Source organism: Mus pahari, chromosome 22 (genome assembly GCF_900095145.1).
Source record: "Mus pahari chromosome 22, PAHARI_EIJ_v1.1, whole genome shotgun sequence".
NCBI lineage: Eukaryota > Metazoa > Chordata > Mammalia > Rodentia > Muridae > Mus > Mus pahari.
The window spans coordinates 14,355,853-14,382,065 of record NC_034611.1 but is presented as its reverse complement, the minus strand read 5'-3'; positions in this window follow the sequence as shown (position 1 = coordinate 14,382,065).

Below are 26,213 nucleotides of genomic sequence, written 5' to 3'. Positions count from 1 at the left end.
TCTCTCTCTCTCTCTCTCTCTCTCTCTCTCTCTCTCCTCACTCTCTCTCTCCTCCCTCCCCCTCTCTCTTCTCTTCTCTCTTTCTCTCCTCTCTCTCTCTCTCTCTCTCTCTCTCTCTCTGTATATAAGGACCTTTGGACATTATATACGCCACTAACTATGTGCATATGGATGTACTCCTATTGGTCTTTGGTATCATCCCAAAAGAAAAAATATTACTTTAGTTATAAAAGTACTTCAAAATAAAGTATTTTTAAAAAGCAGTTTTCGTTTTACATAGAAGCTTGGAGGAAGAACCACAATTATTCTACATACCACTTGCTCCTTCCTATACATGTTTGAGCTGCTCTGCTTGTAGTCTCTCACAACAGAAAGCTCCAGTTATAAAAAGTGACCAACATGTACAGGCATATCGTGATCACCCAGAGATGATTGTTACTGGTAAGGTTCTCTGTTTGTGGTGTAGGATCTTTGGATTTGGATAAATGTATAAAAGCCTGTCTCTACCACTACAGCATCCTGTACAACGTAGACTAATTAGACATGAGCCACAAAGTAGCCATGAGGGCATTGAAGCTCATGCATTGAAACCATTGCCTAATGAAACAGTTCTTTACTGTACCAAGTACAATTTTCTGGGGTGATGTCATTCTAACATTTTGTAAGAAGTTAGGTTGAGGGAAAAACACAAAAAGGATAGATGAGAATCTGTATTTTGATTTACAGCTACCCATGAATCTACATTTTGAAGTGTTTTGTGAAGTTCAAAATGGCACCCATCTCTCTCTTTTTCTCTCCCCTCTCTTTGGTGTTGACTAGGTATACATTTGCTAGTTTGCTGTGTCTGAGATGTTTCCAGGTGTTCTTACTACGGTGTGTAGACTGTTCACACCTTCCAGCTCACCTTCTCGCTTCAGGAGTACTCTACTGCCTTAGTGACTGTTCTATTGCTGTGAAGAGACACCATACTCAAGGCAACTCTTACCCAGGAAAGCACTTACTTGGGACATTACTTACAGTTTCGCCCATTATTATTATGGTGGGAAGCATGGCTGCATTAAGGCAGACATTGCTTTCCAGGAATAGCTGAGAGTCCTACATTCAAATCCACAAGCAACCGGAATTAATACAGAGCACCCTGAGCCTGGCTTGGGATTTTGAAACCACAAAGTTCACCCTCAGTGGCATACTTCCTCCATCCAGGCCAAACTTCCTATTCCTTTCAAATAGTGCCACTCCCTGGTGATGAAGTCTTCAAATCTATGGGGCTTTGATAGCCATTCTCATTCCAACCATCACATCTATCTGCTCTTCAACCTACTGGAAACATTTACACATGTTCTTTGTTTCAGATGCAAGTCTCTGGACAGAGACTGATGTTCCCCACCAACTCTTTGCCAGCAGTTCCACATGATTGATTTTCTCACCCATCAGTTCCATAGTGAGAACTTTCTCCTACCTGCACCTACCTTGACCTCAATTGTATTTTATTTCTTTGAGTATTAGCTGCTTCTTAACATGGCTATGTTCAAGAGTCTGAGCACCTAGGCCTGGAAGAAGGGGTTCCTGTAGTTATCTCCTCTCTTCTAAAGGGTCCACACCTTCCCAAGGCAGCACCACCAGACAGAGATGAAATGTTTAAACCCTCTCATCTATGAAGGATATTTACATTCTGATCTAATATCTCTATGTCTTCTTTGAACCAAACTTTACTCGTCTATTTTCCAACTGTAAATTGGGTTATTTGTTCATTTATTGAAATATATAAATAATCTATTCTAAATTAATTTCTCATCAGTTGATAATTTGCAAACATTTTTCCCCATTCTGTGTACTAGACATTTTTATTGGTCCACAGGTCTTTCTCTAGTGATTCTTGGAGCTATGAAATGGAGCTTTGTCATTCCATTGTGTGAATCAGCTTGCCAACACTGTAACAAAATACTTGATATAATCATACTCTATAGGGAAGACATTTGTCTTGCTTATGGATAGATCTGGGCCATGACTAGAGGACATAGATTTGGTCCTTTTGTGGGTCTGCTGAATGGCAAGGGCAGAGAGTTCATGGCAGTGCAAACTGCTTATTCATAGCAAAGTAATAACAAAGCATGATCAAGGGACTGGGGTACCACAACAACCTTCAAGGGTCTATTTTCTGTGACTTGAGACCATCTCACAGGGCCCCATCTTCTAAAATCTCTAATTCCTAATGATACTGCTCTCTAAAGAAACCATTAATACATGGGCCCCATGATACACTCAGCATCTACACTATAACACTGTCTACCATGTCCAATGGCAGCTACTGTTCTAAATTAAACATGTGTATACACATAAGTTATATACATAGAAATAACTGTACTTTTTATTCAAAGATGCTACTTTATTGCTAAGTCAAGATTTTTGTCGTATCTTAAGCTCAAAACACAAACGAAAACCAAAATTATTTGCTATTAAGACATGGAAAAAACTGGAAATATCATTAGTCCTTCTATGTCAGTACAGACAACTTTTTAAAAATTTATTATTATTTTCTTTATTTAGATTTCAAATGCTATCCCGAAAGTTCCCTATACCCCCCCTGCCCCTGCTCCCCTACCCACCCACTCCCACTACTTGGCCCTGGCCTTCCCCTGTGCTGGGTCATATAAAGTTTACAAGACCAAGGGGCCTCTATTACCAATGATGGCCGATTAGTCCATCTTCAGCTACATATGCAGCTAGAGACTGGAGCTCACGGGGTGCAGACAACTTTTTAAAGACTATAAAATGTAGCATGCTGAGTTAATTAACATATTAACTTATTCTTTCAAAAATTATTGGGCTGGACAGATGACTCAGCGGCTAAGAGCATAGACTGTTCTTCCAGAGGTCCTGAGTTCAGTTTCCAGCAACTGGATGGTTGTTCACAACCATCTGTAATGGGATCCAATGCCCTCTTCTGGTGAGTCTGAAGACAGCAACAGTGCATTCACATATATAAAATAAATACATCTTTTAAAAATTATTAAACATAACCTATACAATTTATAAAGAATATATAAAATCCATTTCTGGTTTTAGTACATTAACTTTACAAAAGGAAAAGTGTTCTTTCGTAACTGTATACTAACTACTTTAAAAATACATGGCTGCCCAGAGTGATCCTGGAATCACATTAGGTACCTGGCAGTGAATACCACAGGACTTCCTAATGGGATTACTTGAGGAGAATGAGTGAGCCCAGGATACTGTATGAGAAACCAATAACTTAGCTGATTGTGGGTGGCTTCTGGGATTGGAGAACCAAGTAATGGTTTTAGATTTTCATTTAAACTTCTAAAAGAAACTACCCTTCCTAATGACTGTTGCTTTAGGTATTAAAGAAAGCTTTAGATTCAGATTGAAGACTGCTTCAGAATTCAGTCTTAAAGAAGGCTTCAGAATGTTCAGAATTCAGCAGTAATTCAGAAAGCAAGAAAAAGCATGCCCTTCAGAAGTGTATGAGGGAAGACATAGGTACGATAATTTCCATACATTGATGCATAGGTATTATTGTTAACACAAAATCTCAGAATTCCCAGGGCAGACTTTCAGAGGCCTTTTATTTTTTTTATAATGTCTGAAATCCATACTCATGATTTCTAATATGATTTTCAGTTATTAAAATGTCCTATTTTAAAAAAATATTTTTATTTTAATGTGTATTATTATTTGCCAGCATGTATATATGTGCATCATGTCTATGTCTAATGCCCATGGAGTCCAGAAGAGAGCTTGACATCCTCGGAACTGCAGTTAGAGATGCTTATCAACTGCTGTGTGGGTTCTGGGAACGGGACCTAAACCCGCTACAAGAACAGCCAGTGTTCTTCACGACTGATCCATCGCTTCAGCCCCAAGGTATCCTATTTTTTGTTTGTAAGTTATGCCCTGTACAAACTTCTCAAACTTATCTTACTTTTAATAGGGCTTATTCAAAATGATGTATGTAATATTTGTATATATGTAAACAAAATAATCCCATGTAAAATAAACAGCCAGAAAGCTTGAGTTTTTTTTTTTTATTCGAAAACTAACATTTGTTATCTAGGTAAGCAATGAGAAAATTCAAATACTCTATGACCTTTTCAAGAAGGGTGGGTTTTATTCTCTAAAAGCACTGTAACAACATTGGGGAAGAAAATGCTTCCTGTAGACACTTGAAATCTGAACCAGGAGACTGGGTTTTTACATGTTTAATTTGCATAAAACCTTTCCCTTACAAATCTCAGCTCACTAAAGGGTAAACTGCTATTAACATGGGAGAGGTTAGGTAGCATCATCTTGCCCAGTCTCTAAAGGCCAGAATTCTAGTTAATGTGAAAAACAGCAGGAATAAAACACTTAAACCTGTTCTTGCTGCAAACAGGAGACTGTGCCTGTGGCCACCATCAGTTAAGTCCCCTGCTGACATTCCACTGGGACCATGATTCTAAAGGGGACCTTTACTTCACTCCTCTTTACTCCTATCTTTGTATGTTCTCTTTTCTCTTCCCTCCTTCCCCTTTCATCTTCCCCTTTCTGCCTTTTATTGTTTCTTCTGGTCTATGAAAAGATGGAGTCCTCTTTGTATCCATCATTATCTAGCTGGATGTTTTAAGATAAACATCAATCCTAAACCCTGACAAGGTGCGCCTGTGTTTTTTCTAGTGTTGTTGTTGTTGTTGTATTGTTGTTAATCTTATTCCAGTCAACACTGCATTTTTTTTTCCAGAGTCTGACAAAGTAGATGCCAAGCTGGATTACATAGGACATATAATATATCCCTTCTGGGCATACAGACTCTTCCTATTATTGATGGTGTTGTTAGGGCCAAATTCTACGCACTGGCAGCCCTAGCAATGCAGGCTTGGCCAAAGTCCTCAACAGGCAAACTAAAGTCGGAAGGAAAAGCAAAGGAAGCTCATTCACTTGGAAGAGGAACAAATAGAGAGCTTGTCACTCTTAAGTCCATCTTCTGGATCCTGATGTGAGGCTTAGAAGTTTTAAATAGGGAGCAAGAGATCTGCGCAGCTCAGCATCTTGGTTAAGGAGTGGTCCCAGACACTACTGACACATCATTATTGTCTGCATACAACCTCACCTCCAAAACATTTGGATAAGCTGTCAGAACTGTGTGACATCTAACCCTGGGAGACAAGATTCCCATCTGGTTGGCACCAAACCTTTCTGTCTTACAGCAGAGAAGTTCCAATTTGGGGGACCTTTGATAGTCTAATCACTCTATCAGGGCTGTACAAAAGGCTCTCCTTAGAACAAGTCTGTGTATGACGGATATTCTGCCTTTTCTTCACTAGAGGAAGCAGTTAACAAGGAGCTGCTTACAGCAGTGTTTAACAATTAAAGACGCCTTCTCACTTTCTAGATTCAGTAATGAAAGTAATAGGATCTATTTCGTTATTATTCATTTGTTTTATTGTATTTTTATTTTTTTCCACGCACATGCATGTATGCGATGCTCTTGGTTATTTGAAGGAAGGCTGTTGTGAAACTTCTCCTGGAGAGAGGTGAACAAACACCTGGTTTGCCTGCCTGGGGTTCCGTGCAGTTTGCTGGCATGGTGGCTGGGTAAAGAACCTCTCCATCAGGAGCTATTGCACATCTCTCCTTGGGCAGAGCCTTCATCAGTTTGTAAGTTGAATCTGTGAGACTCCCTCTTTTCTCTCTGAGGGAATGTTTCAGTTCTGAAGATATAGCAACACAGCAAAGGCAAGGGAACCTAGTTCTATAGTCAGGCAAGAAAAAGAAGCATTTACAGAGACATGGAACACAGAGGGCGTATAACTCTGAAATCTCATGATCTAGAAGTGTTATCAGTCTTGGGACTATAACCTATGTCCAAAGTTAGGTCAAGTAACAATAATCCTTAAGAATCCAATTACAAGAAACATATTAAAAGTGGAAAGCAAAGAGTAGAGATTATTCAGTTTGGTTATATCGCATACAAGGACAAAGAGATTCAGTGTCTGCCCCCCTGCACTTCTTCTGTCTTTGGACTTAAGGGAGATTAAAGTTCAAATAGAGGCCAAGGATATAGAGATATGAGCCATCAGGGTGTGGCTCTGCCCATGACTGACCCATCATTGGTTGCTCTTCAATTTCATCCTGCTGGATGTTCTGACAAGTTTTTAGGCCTGTGTGAAATCTCTTTCCAGAGACTGTACCCTCAAGCTGACACATTTTCCTTCTTCTAGCGTGAGATTCCTGGGGAAATTCCCACTTCTTGGGGTCCATCATTTCAATTGCTTGAAAGACGTGGGCCTTTTTAGAGATGCTTCAGAGTCTAATGGTATGTGATTTGAGGAGTATGTGCTTAATGCATGCAAGGTGATGACTTTTGTCTTCAGCACCATATGGGGTACACACACACACACACACACACACACACACACACATACACACATACACACGAACATACACAGAAAGAGACACACACACAGTAACACACAGAGACACACACATACAAACATACACACACATACATGAACATAAACACAAAGAAACACATACACAGATACACATAGATACACACACACACATACATGCACATACACACAAAGAGACACACACAGAAGCAAACATAAACATACACAGACACACACACAAACATACAATTTAATCCATAAATTGAAGAAGATGCTCTAAGAATCAAGCAAAATAGAATCATTTTTCCACAAAATTTGATCTTGATTTTTTTTTCCCTTAGGACAAAATGTTCATATCTTGAAAAATCGAATAAAGTTGATGCAGTGTGTCTCAGCGGCCTGGAGTGCTCAGCATGTACTAACTTATAATGTGTGGGTGATGCATGATCTTTTTTCTTTATTTCCTACATCACAGATTCACACAGTGCTACTGCCTAATGGTATTGAAGTTTTTTACAGTTATGCTTTCCAATTTGACTTTAAGTTTTTATGCAGCAAGAACTTGCCTGGTAAGAAGAGCAAGCTTCTGATGGCTGCAAAAGGATCACTATACATTTTATAATAGACTTGCTGTGGGCAAAGGGATAACCTGTCTCTTATTTCCCTGTTAGATGCAGTGATGTGGGAGCTAACACATACTGGCCTGGACTGGTAGGGAGATCTATATGGATATAAGAGTTTAAGTCAAGTCAGTTCTTCATGAAAATACAGTTGAAACAATATCTATACATCATGTTGAGGCAACATATTACTTCAATGGAACTTATTTCCAGTATTTAGATGTTTGTTCTACTTTTGATGAATACATTCATAATGACACAAGACTCAAGTCTTCTGATGTAAGGTGTTGTCCTTTAAAGCAATTCTACTAGAAAAGGTAGCAGAATTAATAAATAAAGGCACAAGAACACTTTGGTTCCATTTTGTCCTCTGTGGTGGTTGACTGTTTTCTGTATCTACATCATTGACTCCAGTGGGAGTCATTTTCTTTGAAAGCTATTGTCCTTGTTTATTTTTCCCTCAGCTAATTCTCATCCAATCTCCTTGTCAGAGAGATCTGCCAAATGCTTCATTTCTTTTGTTAATGAATATAAACACAAGCAGACAGTCTAGTTTAAAAAAGATGATAACTAGGTATCTGAGGATTTTGGTGTTAAGTCCTGCCACTAGCATACTGTGTACCCTCATCTGCCACTAGCATACTGTGTACCCTCACACAGGTTGATCGGTCTATAATACAATGCTTCAGTTGTCAAAGTAGAACTAAATAATTCTAAAACTATAGGTTTTGTTATGATTGCACTTTTGAGTAATAGATATCCTTAGTGTGTGTGTGTGTGTGTGTGTGTGTGTGTGTGTGTGTGTGTGTGTGCACTAAGACAGACCATGTGTGTGCCACTAGGATGCACACAATACACTAAGCCAAATTAATAAAACAAAGGTGCAAGTCGAAGGTGATAATAGCATGTTGTAGAAATAAGGAATACCCTGAGACTTGCTAAGCATAAGCTTAAATCCCAGCTTTTAAAGGCTTTTAGTTTTAGACACTCTTCCTTAGAGGTAACATTGAGATCCATACAACTGCACAAGTCAGCAGCAGAATAGGTAGTGGACTGGACTTGTGATGGTTTGACCTAGAATGGCCTCCCATTGACTCATAGATTTGAATGGTTGGTCATCAGGGAGAGGCACTATTTTAAAAGATTAGAAGCTGTGGTCTTGTTGGAGGAAGTGTGTCACTGCAGGTAGGGCTTTGAAGTTCCAAATGCCCAAGCCAGGCCCAGGGGTTCCCTCTGTCTCCTTGCTGTCGGTGCATTTGTATATGGAGTTCCCAGCTACTTCTCTGTCTGTCTGCATGCTACTATACTCTTGCCATGATAACAATGGACTAAATATCTGAAACAATAAGCAAGCCCCAATGGAATGCTCTCCTTATAAGAGTTATATGCCCCAGTACAGGGGAATGCCAGGGCCAGGAAGCAGGAGTGGGTGGGTTGGGGAGCAGGTTGTGGGGAGGGTTTAGGGGACTTTCAGCATAGCCTTTGAAATGTAAATGAAGAAAATATCTAATAAAAAAGTTAAAAAAAAAAAAGAGTTGTCTTGGTTGTGGCATCTCTTCATAACTATAGAGCAGTGCCTAAGATAGACTTATTTCTTCTATTGTTGAGATTCTGGGCAAGATGTGTTTAAGATCTGAAGTATAATATATTTAGAGTTCATATTAATGTACCTTATTAGAAAGCATACTGTGTATTGGACTAAAATCAGAAAAAAAAATCAAATTTAATATGCTATTGTATTTTTAACATGTTTTATCTTGAGTAGATTAATGAATTCTAGACATATTTTACTGTAGTAAAGTAAGTGTAATAAAAAGACAAAGTGATATGTTAGTTACTGTCAAAGTTCTCTTTTGTTGCTATATACATAGAGCAATCTAGCTTACGACAGCCATTTTGATAAAAATCAGTAATGGTCCTTACATCAAACTACAGTTGGTACTGATGAGTTAAAACTTGAAAAGAAAAAAAAAAGAAAAGAAAAGAAGAGAAGAGAAGAGAAAAGAAAAAAGAAAAGAAAAGAAAAGAAAAGAAAAGAAAAGAAAAGAAAAGAAAAGAAAAGAAAAACACCTCCTGTTAAGATGGAATCTTAGGGTCTGCATACTACATCCTGCCTGAAATAATTCTTTAAAAAAAAAAAACAACAATATTTAAGAAACAATAGTTCTCAATGCAGTGGTTCCTGGGCTCTGAGTAATAGCAATGCTTGAAATATGGATTCAAGGTAAGTCCTAGCAGCACCCAAGTTTATAAACCTGAAACAACTGGTAGACTGTACACAGGGAGAAGAAAGGCGGGTGGAGAAACATGTTTCTGGAAATGGAGAACAGAGTGGGAAAATGATTAGCTGAAGTTCAGAAGACAGGGTTGGAGATAAACACTGGAGTTATAATGTCAGAAAGTTCTATTGATCTTCAGAGTTTCTCTCAAATAGCCAACACAGCTTTGAGCATCCAGTACAACTGAAGAAACAAACTTAAGGCTGGAGAAAACCAACAAAGTGGAGTAGAAGCCAGCAAATAACATCACACAGATGCGGATATAATGCTTGTTCCCATGAATGAGAATGGAAAACTTCCTTGGCTCATTGGGGAGAGAATTTAGGAAGGTCCTGACTTTGAAAACAACATAAGCATCCCTTGAATACATATCATTCTAGTCCTGGTTGATTTATGTAGTCGATAACTGGTAAACATAGGAAAGGGTCAACATAACCTGGACTGTTCTGTCTCCCTTACAAGTGCTGTGAAAATCATGTACCACAACTGATGATTTCAACAGAAACAGTAAAGTAGAAACCACCACACCTGAGCAATAGAAAAAGAAAACGGACACTGAACTGACATAAGCCCAAAGGACTCAGAGCTATAACAAAACACCTACCACTCCTACTGTTGGAATTAAAGAGTGTGCTGTGAAAGAATGGGGCTGAAAATTTATTTGAACAAACAAAAGCTTCTGATTTCCTTAATATGGTTACAAACAAAACCTTACAGACTGAAGAAAATGAATGAACCTAATAAGCAAATAACTAAATATGATAGATTCTAAGATATACCATAGTGAATTTCCTGAAAAATAAAGAGAAAGGAAAAGACAGCCACACTGTAAAGTCTCATTAAGTGAAAGGCTTCCAGAGTTCTTTAAAGGACCGGTGGTGGGGGAAGCAAACATTGTATCACTTCACTGTGAACAGGAAATACTTAGGGGAACTATAATGTAAATGGAAGGGACATAAAGGGAAATGGTTTTCTTTGTTTCACTCAAGTGACATGTTGGTATGGGTAGGCTTTTATGTTATGGTTTTATAATGCAATAGCTAGAAAACCCAATAACATCACTATGCAAAGAGACATGCTCATAACTACCATAGATAAAGTAGATTTGCTTTTTTTTTTGGAAAATTTCCACAGAGGTATGAAGAAATAAAAGGGGGGGAGCAGAAACAATAACAAAAAAATAAGATGATGACAGAATTAATCTGAAGTAAGATGATGAGATTATCTCTAACATTTCCATGATTACATGAAATGTGGATTGTTGAAATATATCACTTCGACTTGATGTTGGTAGAACAAGAGACTATGGCTCTGCTAGCTGTTGTCACAAAAATACAGTGATGTACAGAGGCTGGGAGTAAAGGGATGAAAGAGCAAAGACAATGCAATTGTGAACTCTAAAAGAAAAGGCAGGAATGGAACCATTAATAATAGATAGACTCCAGAATTCAGACAATTACCAGGCAGAGTGATATTACATAAGGATGAAAGGGTGACTCGACCTAGACACTGGTATCCCAGAGAGTTTGTATCCAGGCAACAGAGCTGCATGATAGCTAAGCTAAAATTAAAAAAAAAAAAAAAAAAAAAAGAATAAAGAAAGAAGAAATCCACAATTACAGCTTGTGTCCTTAATATTCTTTTTCACACAATGAAAAGAGTAAATAGACATCAGCAACCAAATTAATCAATTAATCTAATATGTGTTTGCAGACAGCTCTATCAAAACCCAGCAGGACAGATGTTCTTTCCAAGTACTCACAGAAAATGTATTACGACAGAAATTAGAACATGAGATCCATCCAAGAGTTCTATATTCTGTAAAATTATTTTTTTTAATTGAAGGAGTTATCTTTCATACTTACTAAACATACTTTCAGCGTTAGGATGAGAGTGGACTAATGCAGCATTACTGGGCAGACTTTGGTGAGAGGTTGAACTACAGAGAGATAAACACATGTGCCAATCTTGCTCACACATCCTATTTATACAGGACTCAAAAGATAGCAAAATTTTATATTGAAAACCTAAGTATAACAAATTTATTTCCCAGAATACATGAACCAGGAAACTTCAAACCATTATCTCTGCTTTCCAGAAATATGGCCAACCCATATTTACAACCCAACACAACCACTAAAGCAACCATATGAAAAGTTATACACACACATACACACACACACACACACACCACCACCACCACCACCACCAGCAGCAGCAACAACAACAACAACAACAACAACAACAGCAAAAAACCCACCAAGGAGGGAATTTATAACCAGAAGCACACTCAGGAATCTTAATGGAGAGGAAATGCAGAGGAGGGACAAATAAAAATTTAGGGAAGTTGAAAATGAAGTCACTTTATGGTTTTTAAAATTAGTAACAGTGATAAAAGGAAGTAGTTTCAATACCATAGTTAAAAGACTGTTTCATAACAGACAATTCAAGTTTAACTATTTACAACTGACAAAAAGAGAACTCCCCATGTAAAATTTAAGAAGGTTAAAAGGACAAAATAAGATACTCTATGCTAACATCAAAGAAATATGAAGCAACTATCCTGATACAAAGTAGCATAGAATTCAAGCTGCAATGACCAGGAATAAAGTGGATCCTGCCCACTGGGCTAAAGGTAATTTTATTATGAAGACATAATAATACTAAACATTTGTGAAAGCAAAGATACTTCAATAACCAAAACAGATCCAATTTCAATCTATATAATTGAAAGAACAACCTACAGCCTGAGAGCCCAGCATGAGTCACCAAATGGATAAGAACAAAAGATTCAGTAAAGTACAAAAGACCTGTGCAAACTTTTCCACCAACAGGACCTGGTTTATAGTTCCTGAATATCTTAGCTGGCGTTGGCTGAATACACTTATTTTTTAAGTGGATAGAGAACATTTCAAAGCTTGGAATATTCTGTGCCATCTAATGAGTGTCAATAAAGAATTAGAGTTATATAAAGTATGTTCTCAGAATACAATGAGATGAAGCTAGAAATCAATACCAATTCTCTGGAAAATCCCCAAGTACTTAGAAAATAAACAGAACACTTATAAACAGCTCATTGGTTAAAGAAGAACTCAAAAGAAATATTAAAATGTATTTTTGAGGTGAGTGGAAATTTAAAAATAGCATGCAAATTGGAGGAATGTGCTAAAGTATTAAACAGAAGTTTATAAAATCCTGTGTTATGGAAGATTCTAGGAGCCTATTTAGGATAGAGACCTTTGCAGAAGCCACAATTAGTCAAAACTCAAAGAGCTAGCTGACTGCAGGGTTCCTAGCCCCAGCTTTTACATCTGCAATACAAACATACACCTAATGTGCACGGGACATCTGGGAAGAGAAGGGAAAAAAATGGTAGGAGGCAGGCAGTTGGGGAGCCTGCTATGAGACTGCATATTCTACATATGGCAGAGAAGCTGCACTCATGAAGTCTTAATAACATATATGTGGTGGTTTGCATATGGTTAGCCAGTAGGGAGTGGTAATGTTGGGGTGTGGCTTGTTGGAGGAAGTTTGTCACTGTGGGGGTAACCTTTGAAGTTCCACCCAGGGCAGAAGAGTTAATTTTCTTTTAACATAGTAGAGACTGTTATAGAGGTGTGGTGCCTATAGACTCATGTGTTTGAACAAACCTATAGGAATCAGGGAATAAAATGTGGTGGTTTGAATAGTCTTGGCTCATAGAGAGTGGCACTCTTGTGAAGTGTGTGGCCTTGTTGGAGATAGTCACTGTGAGAGTGGGCTTTTGAGGTCTCTAGTGCTCAAGCTATGCCCAATATGCTACGGAGTCTCCTTCTGCTGACTCGGATCAAGATGCAGCTCTTTCTCCAGCACCGTATCTGTTTGCCTGCTGCCATGGTCCCAACAATGATATAAATGGACTAGACCTCTGACACTGTAGCCAGCTCTAATTCAACACTGTCCTCCATAAGAGTTGCCTTGGTCATGGTGTATCTTCACAGCAATAAAACCCAAACTAAATCAATATATATGAAAATTTAAATATTAGTTTCATAAGAATGATACATATAAATCTTAAGAAATTAAAAATAAATCAAATCAATTGCCAATATTTTGACTTTAAGAAATATAAAATGAGCAAAAAACAAAACAAAAAAACCCAAAATAGATAGAAGACTAAAATAATATAGAGCAGGAGGAAATTTAATGAAATAAAAATTGAAAAATGCAGAAAAACTTACTGAAACCAAAGTTTTTGAAAATTAATAAAATAAAATTAATGAAATAAATTTAATAAAATAAAGATAATAAAATAAAAGTTTTTGAAATTAATGAAATCAAAAGTCAATAAACCATTCTTCCAGAGAAATCAGAGAGGTCTAAGCACCAAGAAATAATTCACAATATTCTATCTAAGGAGGCAATAATTATTGCATGTAAGCAATAATGGAGCCTGTGCTGGTACCTGCCATCAGTCCAATTGGTTCACTAGAGAAAAACAGATTGTCCTTCAGGTCCCACATTGGGCTGTAAGAATGGTTATCCAAAGAAATAGTTCTCACCTCAATGGACTAAAAGATGCTTTATTCTGGGGCACAGTATGAGTGATAAGAGCCCAGGCACATATATTAGGACTGCCCAAATATTAATCTCCAACAGGAAAGTAGTTCCATGGAGTGTTATAGTAACAAACCAAAGAAAGTTATAAATCAAGGCACTTTTAAAAATAAACCATTGGAAACATCGGAGAGGCAGGTAACAGCAAGACAAGAAATCCTTCCTACAGGCTTCAAATGTTATCAGCCCTTCTGTTGGTAGGGAACGGGATTTGGGGTTTTGTTTTGTTTTCAGTTAATATATTCCAAAGGACTTGGTTTATTCAGGGTGTTAGGTGAGACACAGAGGTGGGCAAAGAACAAATCTTTGGGAGGCTAAAAGTAGCCCCAGAGTTACAGTTAGACTTCCAGTTCAGCAATTTTCCAAATTCTCCAGAGTCAGTGAACTTTTCTCAGTTGATCAGTCTATGGAGGCAGCTTAACAGCAGCGTTAGTGCCTTTGTAAGAGGGAAGATCTGAGCTTGCAGCTTTGTGGAGAGCTTTTGGGGCCGATTCTAGAAATAAGGCAAGAATTTGACATTGGGCTAAGACAGGGAAGTTGGCTCAGATAAGAATATTTACATTTGGGCTATTACAAAGCTCAGGGTAAAGCCGGCTGTGGGATGTGTGGCCGTCTTCTTATCTTGGACATCCTGATAAGCCCCTAGAAACAGTGATTAAGGAACTTTGTTTAATGCCTTATTTTTTTCCTTGATTATTTGTGTTGATTGCCTTGTTTGTTCCCTAATCTAGAATTGACCTTATTATTTGCATGTATTTAAAATGGTATAAAAGTAGACTGGGAAAAAAATATACCCTCTTCAGCATCAGCACTGGCTGGAGTCATGTCATACTATTGTCTAATTGTCTTTTTCTTTTCAATCTCTGCTCTCTCCCTTGAGACCCGGTTGACTGACTGCTGGCTTGATCACAGCTTACAGTGTCACCATGGGATGCCCCAGCCACACTACAAGGTTTTCATTGGCAGCAGAACAGAAACCAGTGTCTTTGGCTTTTCATACTTAAAAACTATGAATTTCATAACTTCTTTAAATAATACATAAATTACCCATTCATTTGTTTATGACTTGCTTTTTTGAAACTGTGCCTCATAACTGGGCTACCAAATGTTGAGTGTCAAAAGAGAAACCAAGATGTGATTTGGAATGAATCGTCTTCTAATGTCATTCTGTTACCACAAACTAGGGCTCAAAGTAAGGTTCTAGAAGTATTAAGTCAAAACTGGCCTGACTGATCTAAAACCTAGGCACCACAATGCTGCATTGCTTCTGGAAGCTCGAGAGAAGAAACCCTTTCCAACTTTTCGAGTTTGTGCATAGTCTCCTGGTTCCCTCAAAACCATTAGAGGTCATGTCTTCCTTCCAACATATCACTCTGATACTGCCTTCTTTGTCTTGTTGCCTACTTTAAGAACCTTTCTAAAGTGATCTCCCAAGACATTGTTTAGTTCTATCTCAACTTGTTGCAAGGGAGAGTCATTAGATGGGAGCCTTGATTGAAAACACATGCTTCCATGAAATCAGGCTATGGCAAGTCTGTAGGGCATTTTGTTAATTATTAATTCGTTCAGGAGGCCCCGGCCCATGGTGGGGTAGTCCTGCCTTCTATAAGAAAGCAGGCTGAGCGAGCTACGATGAGCATGTCAGTAAGCAGCACTCCTCCACGGCCTTTGCATCAGTTCCTGCCTCCAGGTTCCTGCCCTATTTGAGTTACTGTCCTGACTTCCTTCTGTGGTGGACGATGATGAGGAAGCATGAGCCATGTAAGCCCTGCCCTTCCCAAATTACTTCATTCATGCTGATTCATCACAGCAATAGTGACACCAACCAGTGATCTTACCTTGCTGTATCCCTTGCCCCTGCTTGTTAGATTTGCGAGTTGCGGGGATGGGGGGGGGGTGCGTTATTATGTTTACACTTCTGAACAGGGCACAAAACACTTAGACTGACACAGCTATCACCCTAAAGAATACTGGCAGATTTGAAAACACCATAGCAACACTCCCCAGATTCCTGAATGCGGATGGGCCTTTGAGGTCCTGTTTATTCTCTGACTCCATGCTTCTTCCCCTGGCTTCAGGAGCTACATCCCTATAGACAAATCTCAATTCTGTCCACAAATCTTTAATTCAATTCTGACCACAGATTCTTAAGTAGAACTGCCTCACATAACCATAAACCACGTTTATGAGAGTAATTCTCTCTCCACATAACTTTCTATGTTAGTCCACACCACTGACATATTCCTCACACGAAACAGAGCTAGACTGAATTCCTCTCCTCCAGCTTAAGTCATCAAATGATTCCTATTCCTCCCCTCCTAGCAAGTCTAAGTAAATGAACTTGTACCTAGTCCCCGTACAGTTCTTGATCCATAGGCCGGGCACCCAGGTTGACCTGAAATTCACTATGTAGACTAGGTTAACCTCAAATTCACAGCAACCCTCTTGTCTTCATTCCCAGGGTTCAGGGATCATAGACATGAGTTTGCATGCTTAGCTTCTACTGTTTCACAAACTACTGCATTTCCTGCAGCCATCACAGCATAATCCACAGACAGCATAGTCAGTTTCCTGGGCCCTTTCTAAGCACCATAGGATCTAAGCTCCTGTTCTTGCTCAGGCACCCCTCCTGGCAGGAAAGCCCTCCCTGTTGGCCTGACTGAATCTGACCCACCCAAGATTGGGTAAAGAAACTGTGACTATCTCACTGTACACATTTGCTCTTTTACCTCAACCTCAAAATGTGTAAAGGTTTGGAGCTCACTGGAAGTAGCTGTAAAATGCATGGAATGATTGTGACACATGCTGGTAAGTTCATTCTGTAGGAGGCAGTGATGTTAGTAACAAACAAACTGTGCACATCTCTGTATCCCTTCACGTTGATTTTAGACTCCTTGGTATTGACTTTGACCTTGGTTTTGCATTTGAACTAAAACTCTCAAACCAGTGTCTAGGGTAGGGTGACAGATAGCACACAAACCAGAACTTTAATGCACTGCCCCACCCTGAATACACACTGGCCTCTGAGTGGTCAGGAAATGCCATCTACACACAGCCAGGATGTTAGAGCTAATGAAACCCTAACTACCTAAAAAGAAATACACATTACAATTTAAATTGAAGAATAAAGACATGCTCCTAAAGTGAATTTTTAAAGAACTACAAGAAAGTAATAGCAGGTGTGATCAAAGGACAGCACAACCATCTCATGTGATTGCCATTTCCTTAGGTTTGCAACTCATGAGTACAGACTGTTGGGCAGCAACACAGGACACATCCATTTGCTTTTCCAACTTGTTTCAGAGCCTGGAGGCAGAGGATTTGTTTCAGGGCTTAGTAATAAACCATTTTGTCAGGATAGAAATTTTCTTGGATTAATCTAGACAGTAAACATTTTGAACAGTTAAGGGATTTCTAATGCAGGGATAAGGAACTGAGCTCCATCTGACTGTCCTATAGCCCTGGCCAAAATGATAACTGAAAACAGAGTCAGAGAGAAAATTATATCTGTATGGGGAGCAATCTCCAAATACTGCCTTTATTTTTCGCTGCTGGAAATAAAATGATTGCCTTGCTCAATAGTGAGATTTTTCCGTTTTAGAATAGATTGATCATGGAGCCTCAGCAGGACAACTGTATCCCATTGTGCCCCTGGAAATGTAATAAAGGATCAATCCACATCCCACATTTTCAATCTTCTTGACTACTGCTCTGAGAGTCCCTAAAGAATCCCATTTCCTTTCCTCATTTTTAATATCACACAAGGGCATTTTCTTCAAGAAGCATTCTACAGTCTGTTTAATTCAGCATTATCTTTGCTTGTTGTATATACTATCTACAATAAAATCACATGTTGAACAATTAACTTTCTAACATCAAAAGTAATGATCGACAAAATTAAGAGGCAGTGAAGAAGTTCAATTCCCACGAGGTCCCTCAGTGCAGTACTTGTATTTTACTAAATGAATTGACAGTCACATAGTTACCAAGTTACTGAACAGACAAATTAAGAAGCACCACACAAAGAAAATCATCAAATTGCTGAAGCAACTCATATTTATTTGATTCTGGATGAATTATGCATCTATTGTATAAATAATTCTTTTTTGTTAATCAGATTAACAAATGTGACACACATAAGATATATTTGAGAACAGAGCAAACATATTGCATTCACTTCTTGTATTATTATTGGTGATTTTTAAAATCTCCTTGAGATGAGTATAGAAAACTTCCAAAATTTTTGCTGGATTTTGGATGAATACAATTTAACATTCTAAATGTTATTGGCCACATATGCTGGCTATTTGCAAATTTATCACACATCATTTCTACTCGCAGTTTATTAAACATTTTTATTGCCAAAAAAATTGGCTTGCTATTTTGCTGAATTATTTGCTCACTTAATCCTCAAACAAGTGAAATAAGAGAAGTTTATTGGCTTTGCTTTACAGAAAAAGAACCCAAGAGTAAGGTAATATGCCAAGTAGGCAAATTACTAAGGCTAAGGCTCTTGCATGACTCCTTTCCTATGGCCATCATGCTTATGATGTAATGAGCTCCATGAGCTCATTATAAAAAAGATTAATAAGTGTGGTTCCAACTTGTTGATCAGCTTACTACAATTTAGTTCAGCAAGAATTGATTATTTATGTTAGCATATCAAAACTGACATCAGACACTCATTACATCCAACCTACGTCCTATAGTAGAATCAATATTGCCAGAGAGAGACATGAAAGACATCTGAAACTGTGCCATATAGGGATACTGTGAAATTAATGAAATTATCTATGACCCTTTGGTTTCTATAATTAATTTCCTTGCATGTTCTACCCAACATGTTTTCAGGCCAATTCTTGACACCATTTCATAAACATTTCAGTAAGATTTCTGGGTCTGCAATATTTGAAATACTATGTCTCACTCAGTAAGTTATATCTGGAATATGTATTATATCTGTGATATATATATATATATATATATATATATATATATATATATATATCCATTTGCCCAAGAATTTCATAAATTCATTTTTTTTAATAGCTGAGTAGTACTCGATTGTGTAAATGTACCACATTTTCTGTATCCATTCCTCTACTGAGGGACATCTGGGTTCTTTTCAGCTTATGGCTATTATAAATAAAGCTGCTATGAACATAGTGGAGCATGTGTCCTTATTACAAGTTGGAAGATNTTCTGGGTATATGCCCAGAAGAGGTATTGTTGGGTCCTCCGGTAGTACTATGTCCAATTTTCTGAGGAACCNCCAGACTGATTTCCAGAGTGGTTGTACAAGCTTGCAATCCCACCAGCAATGGAGGAGTGTTCCTGTTTCTCCACAACCTCGCCAGCATCTGCTATCACCTGAATTTTTAATCTTAGCCATTCTGACTGGTGTGAGATGGAATCTCAGGNTTGTTTTGATTTGCATTTCCCTGATGACTAAGGATGTTGAACATTTTTTCAGGTGTTTCTCAGCCATTTGATATTCCTCAGTTGAGAATTCTTTATTTAGCTCTGTACCCCACTTTTAATGGGTTTTTTTGAATTTCTTAGTGAGGTAACCCAATCACAAAAGAAGTCACTAGATATGCACTTACTGATAAGCGGATAGTAGTCCAGAAACTTAGAATACCAGAGATACATTATGCAAAACAGAAGAAAACCAAGAAGGATGACCATTGTGTGGATACTTCATTCCTCCTTAGAATAAGGAACAAAATACTCATGAAAGGATATAGGTACAGAGACAAAATTTAGAGCTAAGATGAAAGGATGGACTATCCAGAGACTACCCCATCTGGGAATCCATCCCATCATCAGCCACCAAACCTAGATACTAATGCTCATGCCAGCAAGATTCTGCTGAAGGGACCCTGATATAGCGGCCTCTTGTGAGGCTATGCCAGTGCCTGGCAAACACAGAAGTGGATGCTCACAGCCAGCTACTGGATGGAACACAGGGTCCCCAATGGAGGAGCTAGAGAAAGTACCCAAGGAGTTGAAGGGGGCTGCAACCCTGTAGGTGGAACAACAATATGAACTAACCAGTACCCCCTGAGCTTGTGTCTCTAGCTGCATATGTAGCAGAAGATGGCCTAATCGGCCATCACTGGGAAGAGAGGCCCCTTGGTCTTGCAAACTTTATATGACCCAGCACAAGGGAAGGCCTGGGCCAAGTAGTGGGAGTGGGTGGGTAGGGGAGCAGGGGCAGGGGGCTATAGGGAACTTTCGGGATAGCATTTGAAATGTAAATAAAGAAAATATTAATAATAAAAAAATGATAAATTGAAAAAAAAGAAATATATATATATATGTATATATGAAATTAATTTACAAACATAAAGCTTCTGAGAATAACCAACTCCTCAACTTAGTTGAATTTAGTTTTCACTTTAAATGTAGCTATGTTCTCAAATGAAGATCCCAGCTATGACTCAGGATGTGGTCTCTCATAGGAGCCAGGTCCCCTGTGATGGTGCAAATCTCTCAGGATGTGCTCTCTCACACTGAGCTTTTAAAAGAAAGGTATTGACTAGTCAGATGAGCAGCTGTGATGCTAAGCTTCTGTGAAGTCCAGTCAATAAAATACTTGTTAAGGAACGCGTTAGCTCAGAGATGAGCTGGGGACATGTGCTTGGGATTGGTCATATTTATTTTATCTCTTGTGCACAGTCTGCATTCGGTTCTCAGAAGGTCATTTTACACCAGACAATGTCTTGCAAGGTGTTCCCAAAGACACATGAGTCATATCGCTTAGAACATGACAGAACTCCCTGGGTCTGTTTAGCCTAAGGAAAAAAAACAGTGAGATAACATCATCAGGACCTGGATATCTGCAGAACTGTAGCTCTGAGTGACTCCAAGAAGCAGTCAAAGCATAGGGAACAGCCAGTAACCATTTTTTGACTGAATTCAGTAAATGCAGTCAGAAATCTGTTGTTCTATGAGGATGGCACAGAGTTCCTGTCATATACTCCAATGGGAATATATAGTCAAAGGAATTCCAGCTGCAGAATGTCTATGGTGACAACTGTGAGGACACAGAACCTGAGAAAGTTATGTGTCATTAAGCTCTGAAAGCTGTTGATAGAGGAGACAAGTGTCCTGCTGGCGCCACTGGTGTTCCTGATCAAACCCTTCCCAAAACCTTACCTGGAAGAAAAGGGATGAAGGACAAGAGTAGTTGGGACAATCATCCAATCAGAATGTAGCTCCACCATCTAGTGAAGGAGAGAGGTGAAAGCTGGCTTGGTAAGTCTCCCAGGGAATGTTCAAGACAGTGTCACAGATCAAAGAGTGTCACTACTGCTGAGAGCATTCCTGTGCAAATACAATTTCAAGAAGAGGTTTGTGGTACTAAGGACGCTTTCTCAGTCAGAGAGCCAGATGTACATTCTCTTGCAGGCCGTGCCACAAGGCCACACAGTTGATCAAAGCACATTCCTTAAGGCATGGGACCAAAGAAAGAGACCCCCTCACAAGGGGACTCAGATTGGGGGGGGGGCAAGTGGAAAGTCAAATTTACAAGGTTTGAACTCTTTAAAATAGCTTGAGATCTGTGTGGGCTTCACATGATTCCATATGTCAATATAGTAGAAGAGGCTTTAGGTCACAGATACAATTAGGAATTTCTCACTCCTAAGAAAGAGCCAGAACCTATCAGGCATTACCCTCCAGGACTCACAATATGCTCTCATCTGATTGGTAGCTTTCTACAAAGTATTCAACTTATTATTATCTAATCTAATAAAGTTAGGCCCATGCTATTTATTAACTGACACACATTACTGATAAATTGAACAAGCATAAGTTAGGGGATGATATTGCATTTATTCGGTTAGCATATCTTCTTTCTCCACCTGCTGTAATTTCAGTAGAATAGCAATAGGTTAATCACAAAAAGAACTTTGTCCTCTTCTGGGTATGATGGTTATTTTTTGAAACACCAGAAATAGTCAGTTAATATGAATCAAATTATCCATCTGGTGTTTTGATGCCCCTTGGTGTCTCATTCATTTCTGCAAATGTATTGCTCCTGCATCCTGAGGGGAGGCTCATTAGGTTCAATGCCATGGTCCATGCAGATTGTAATTGATGTTTGACTAGCTTCAGAATCAGAACATAAGCTCATGCTTCACAATTTCAAGATTCAGAGCCAGAAAAAGTGAATTAAACAAATGAAATCCAGAAAATGTTTTTGTTTGGGTCCCATGTGTGGCTTAGGTATACACAATACAACTTTGTAAGTTGGCTGGTAGATTTTACAGTGGAAGTAAGTTTAACTGAAGAGACTGTCATGTATGGTGGATGATAGCCATCTTGACACTTGTAACTTTTGGGACAATGAATGAATGAATTATAGTTCCTAAGGAGAAAAGTACTTATGCTTTGAAGCTTTGAAGTAATGCCCCTTGCATTTGAATGTAGTGATTAAATATTAAACATCTGGTGAGCTGTGTGTGTAAGGAATTGGTCATATTTGCATATTAAAGATCTCTGACCCGAACTGTCAAACTCTACGAGGATCATCAGCCCACTGATCACGTGTCTCACTACCTCCTGCTTGATTGGTGTTAGGCTCATTCTAGATGAGAGCACTATAACGCCTATTACTTCTGTGCTTAATACATGCACCCCCACCCCTGCAGAGCTACCTCAGCCTTTCACTCTGGTTGGCATTTATCCTTCCAGTGCCCTTTCTCTCCAGAATGCGTGGCAAATGTACTGACCACCCACCCACCTGGTTCCATGTATAAAATAGGCTCCTGCCTATCTCTCCCTGGAACTCTGTTCCTACCTTGCTGCTCTTACACCGCAAACTTAGACCATGCCGCAGAGTGAGGTGTGGCTGTCTTCCTTCAGAGATGTCTTCTTTACGTGAACTCCATTGCTTAGCCTTGGCTCGATGCCAGTCTTATGTTCCATACTCAGACTTTCTAGTTTTTTAAGATAAAATTTGAATACTAAAACAATTTGTCTACTTAAATTTGAAGTTCACTACATTCTCATTTCCAACATTTCCATCAGCCAAAGCTCCATGTCCACATGCTGTTCTTTTTCTCTTAATTGCTCCAGGCCTGATGCACATTATATATATGTACATACTTATACATATATGCCATATACATAACTATATATATGGCAAATATGGCAAATGTGCATATATATGCAAATATATACTAATAAATGTATGTATTGAATGTAATATATATAGAGAAAGTACATTAAGTCACACACTGCATTGTCTTTGGTAGTCACCAAATGGCTGTAGACCCATGCTGTGGTTTTAATTTGTATTTCCTAGTGACTAATAGTTTAGAAGATCTTTATTTGTTAAATTATTGACTATTTGGAAAATTTCTAATCAGAATTTTGCACAAATTTTAAAAACAGATTAATTTGTAGAGTTATTTAGTATGTACTAATATTTAGGTATAGATCTTATCAATAAATAATTTCAATCTTTACTTGTTATTCAAATGTTTTAAATGTCAATGTAATTCTGTTTATCTAGTTTTTGTTTTTGTTTTTTTTTTNTGTTTATCTTTTTTTTTTTTTTTTTTTTTTTTTTTTTTGGTTGGTTTTTTTTTTTTTTTTTTTTTTTTTTAGTTATACACTTTTATGCCCTAATGGTGAAGAATTAACTCTACATCATGGACCTCAGGTACTAACCCTGCTTTACTTTAAGGTTTTATATCTTGGTCTTTGAACAATTTGGCTTATTATTTATTTGTGTTATAAGAAAGAAGACCATCTTAATTTTGGGTGGCAGGGAGTATATTCCATCTCAATACCATTAACTGAAAAATTATTCAATCTCCTCAATACTGTTAACTGAACAATTATCTGTTCGCTCATTGATAACACACTCAAAGCTAATATTCTTTTTTGTTTGTTTGTTTGTTTGTTTGTTTGCTTGAGACAGGNTTTCTCTGTGTAGTCCTAGCTGTCCTGGAACTCACTCTGTAGACCAGGCTGGCCTAGAACTCAGAAATCCACCTGCCTCTGCCTCCCAAGTGCTAGGATTAAAGGCGTGCACTACCACGCCTGGCTCAAAGCTAATATTCTTAAGTGCAAGGTATTATTATTGATGTTTCATTGGCCTGTACATAAACACGCATACGAGAACACATGCACACACACCATTTTTGATCACTGAAAGTTTATGAAGAACTTGGCTCTGAATATTAGATCTCCGATTTTATTTTTTCCAAAACTGGTTTACTCATGTTTGGGTCTTTACTCTTTCATAGTACCATGAAAACTAAAGTTTTGGTAGAGACCATGATGCCTGATGCATGAGATCAGGATTGCTGAAGAGTGACGTGAAAATAAGAGAAAGGTGGGCCTCTCCAGAAGCATAATTGTGCTTTAATACGAACAATGGAAAGGCTGCATTTCCAGTCAGTCTCTGAAGAATGGAAACCATGTGAATGTGGTATGGGGGTCTTGGAGGGTTTTTTTGGGGGATGGGACAGATGGAACTTTGGGGATCAAAGAGTCTGTCTACAGGTCATTTCCCTGTAGTGTGTAGCTACCCCTGAAGGATGGTAGGTACCAGTGGGTTTGGTGTGCGCATCTTTTGAACAGAAGCTTTCATAGCTCCTACCAGTCAAGCCAACTATTCTATCTAGAGCTTCTTAGCCCAGCTGGATGTTTTTAGGGTTGTAACTCCTCATTCCCAACTCCCAGAACAGATAAAAAGAAGATGGGGGTAATGTATTCTTAATTGACTACTTCCTGCAGAAGGGGATGCTGCTGCTGTATGTGATAGGCTACATTCCAAGGATCTAAAGGTTAAAGGCCAGTTTGATTTCATGTAGAAGGAGGAGAGCTTCAATTTGATCAGCTGTGTGGAGATTGTACAACTGTGTCATGTACTTGGAGAGAAAACTCTTAAAAATAATCATTAGAAAGCTAAAAATAGATGATTTTGTCACCTAGTGAAACTGAGAGATTGTTCAGGAAGATAGAAATGGAGGGAGATTATAGTGGGAGAGATAGAGAGGAGTCAGTGAAAGGAGGTGAGTATCCATATATAGAGTCTTCCATATGGGGTTGGGAAAGAAGTAATGTATCCAGAAGGGCTGTAAGTATTTGGTAGGGCTGATTCAAGTCCAAATGGAAAGGATGGCTTGATAAATTAGAAAAAAGCAACAGCTTGCCATTAGCCAGAGTTCCTCCACAGCATCTGAAAGGTCTTCTGGTGGATGTCAGGACCACACGGAGCTGTTGTAGGGGAAAAGCCACTCAGACAGCTTACGTAGAACTCTTGTTTGGGTAAAGGGTAGTCTGGTTATTTTAATGGCGGTCGATCCTGTAAACAAAACATCCAAAAAGGACAGGGTAAAATCACAAGTATGATGCTACGGAAGATAGGAATGACCAAGGAGAGGAGCCAGATTAGGCAGGAATTCAATTGTCATCCATGGGAGGAAGCAGGCCAATAGATTTTTGTCTGTTCTCTGTCTTTGAACACCACCTCGAACCAGTATCATTTCTGAAGGAGGGCACGGTTCCTATCCTTAGCAGCAGTCAGATCAAGTCATCTTTAGTTTTGGAGTACTACAACAGCCAAAGAATCAAATTGGCCCCAAGAGATGTTAAGCTGACCTAATTTTTTTTTTAAGGTTTCTGATTACTGATTATACAAAGAAGCCTTCAGTCCAGCTATTTAGCTCTGCATCCTGGAGTGTCAAAAGGAGGGATGAATAGCTCATGGCCTTTTAGTCCCCCCTCATCTGAACTGCTTTTAAAAGTTTGGGGGTGTAGATCTTTCTAAAGTGCTTCAAGGTGTCAAGAAGCATAGTGTGGAAAGGGCATTATGTAAAATGCCCCAGAAAAGCATCCCTCTAAGAGACCACAATCCAACTTAAAAGATGCAAAGCATCTGTGCCATGCAAAAGGTGAGAATTCATTGAGCGGGGTCACCACAGCTTCCTTGAACAAGAGTCCAGGTGACTTTATACAGTGGCTGAACATTTCTAGCTATAACCCACAGTCCCTTGGGACCTCATGACCTTGGAGGGCAAAGGAACAATATTCTCCCCTTCAGTGCCTTTGAACATTAGCCTCCAAGTATGGTTATTAAACACTTAGAAGGTTAGTTATACCAGTATTTTAAACAATGGTAAAATATTTTAACACCCTGATATTTCCAAATAAACCTTGATGTGGCCTGTATTTTAGTTGTCCTGTAATTGTTGATCTTAGACCTTAGAAACTTTTATCTTATATATGTCATCTCTAAGCATCTTCTTTGTACTTTCAATAACTTACTCAGACTTCTCACCCTGCAAGAACTTTCTTTTTTTTTTTTT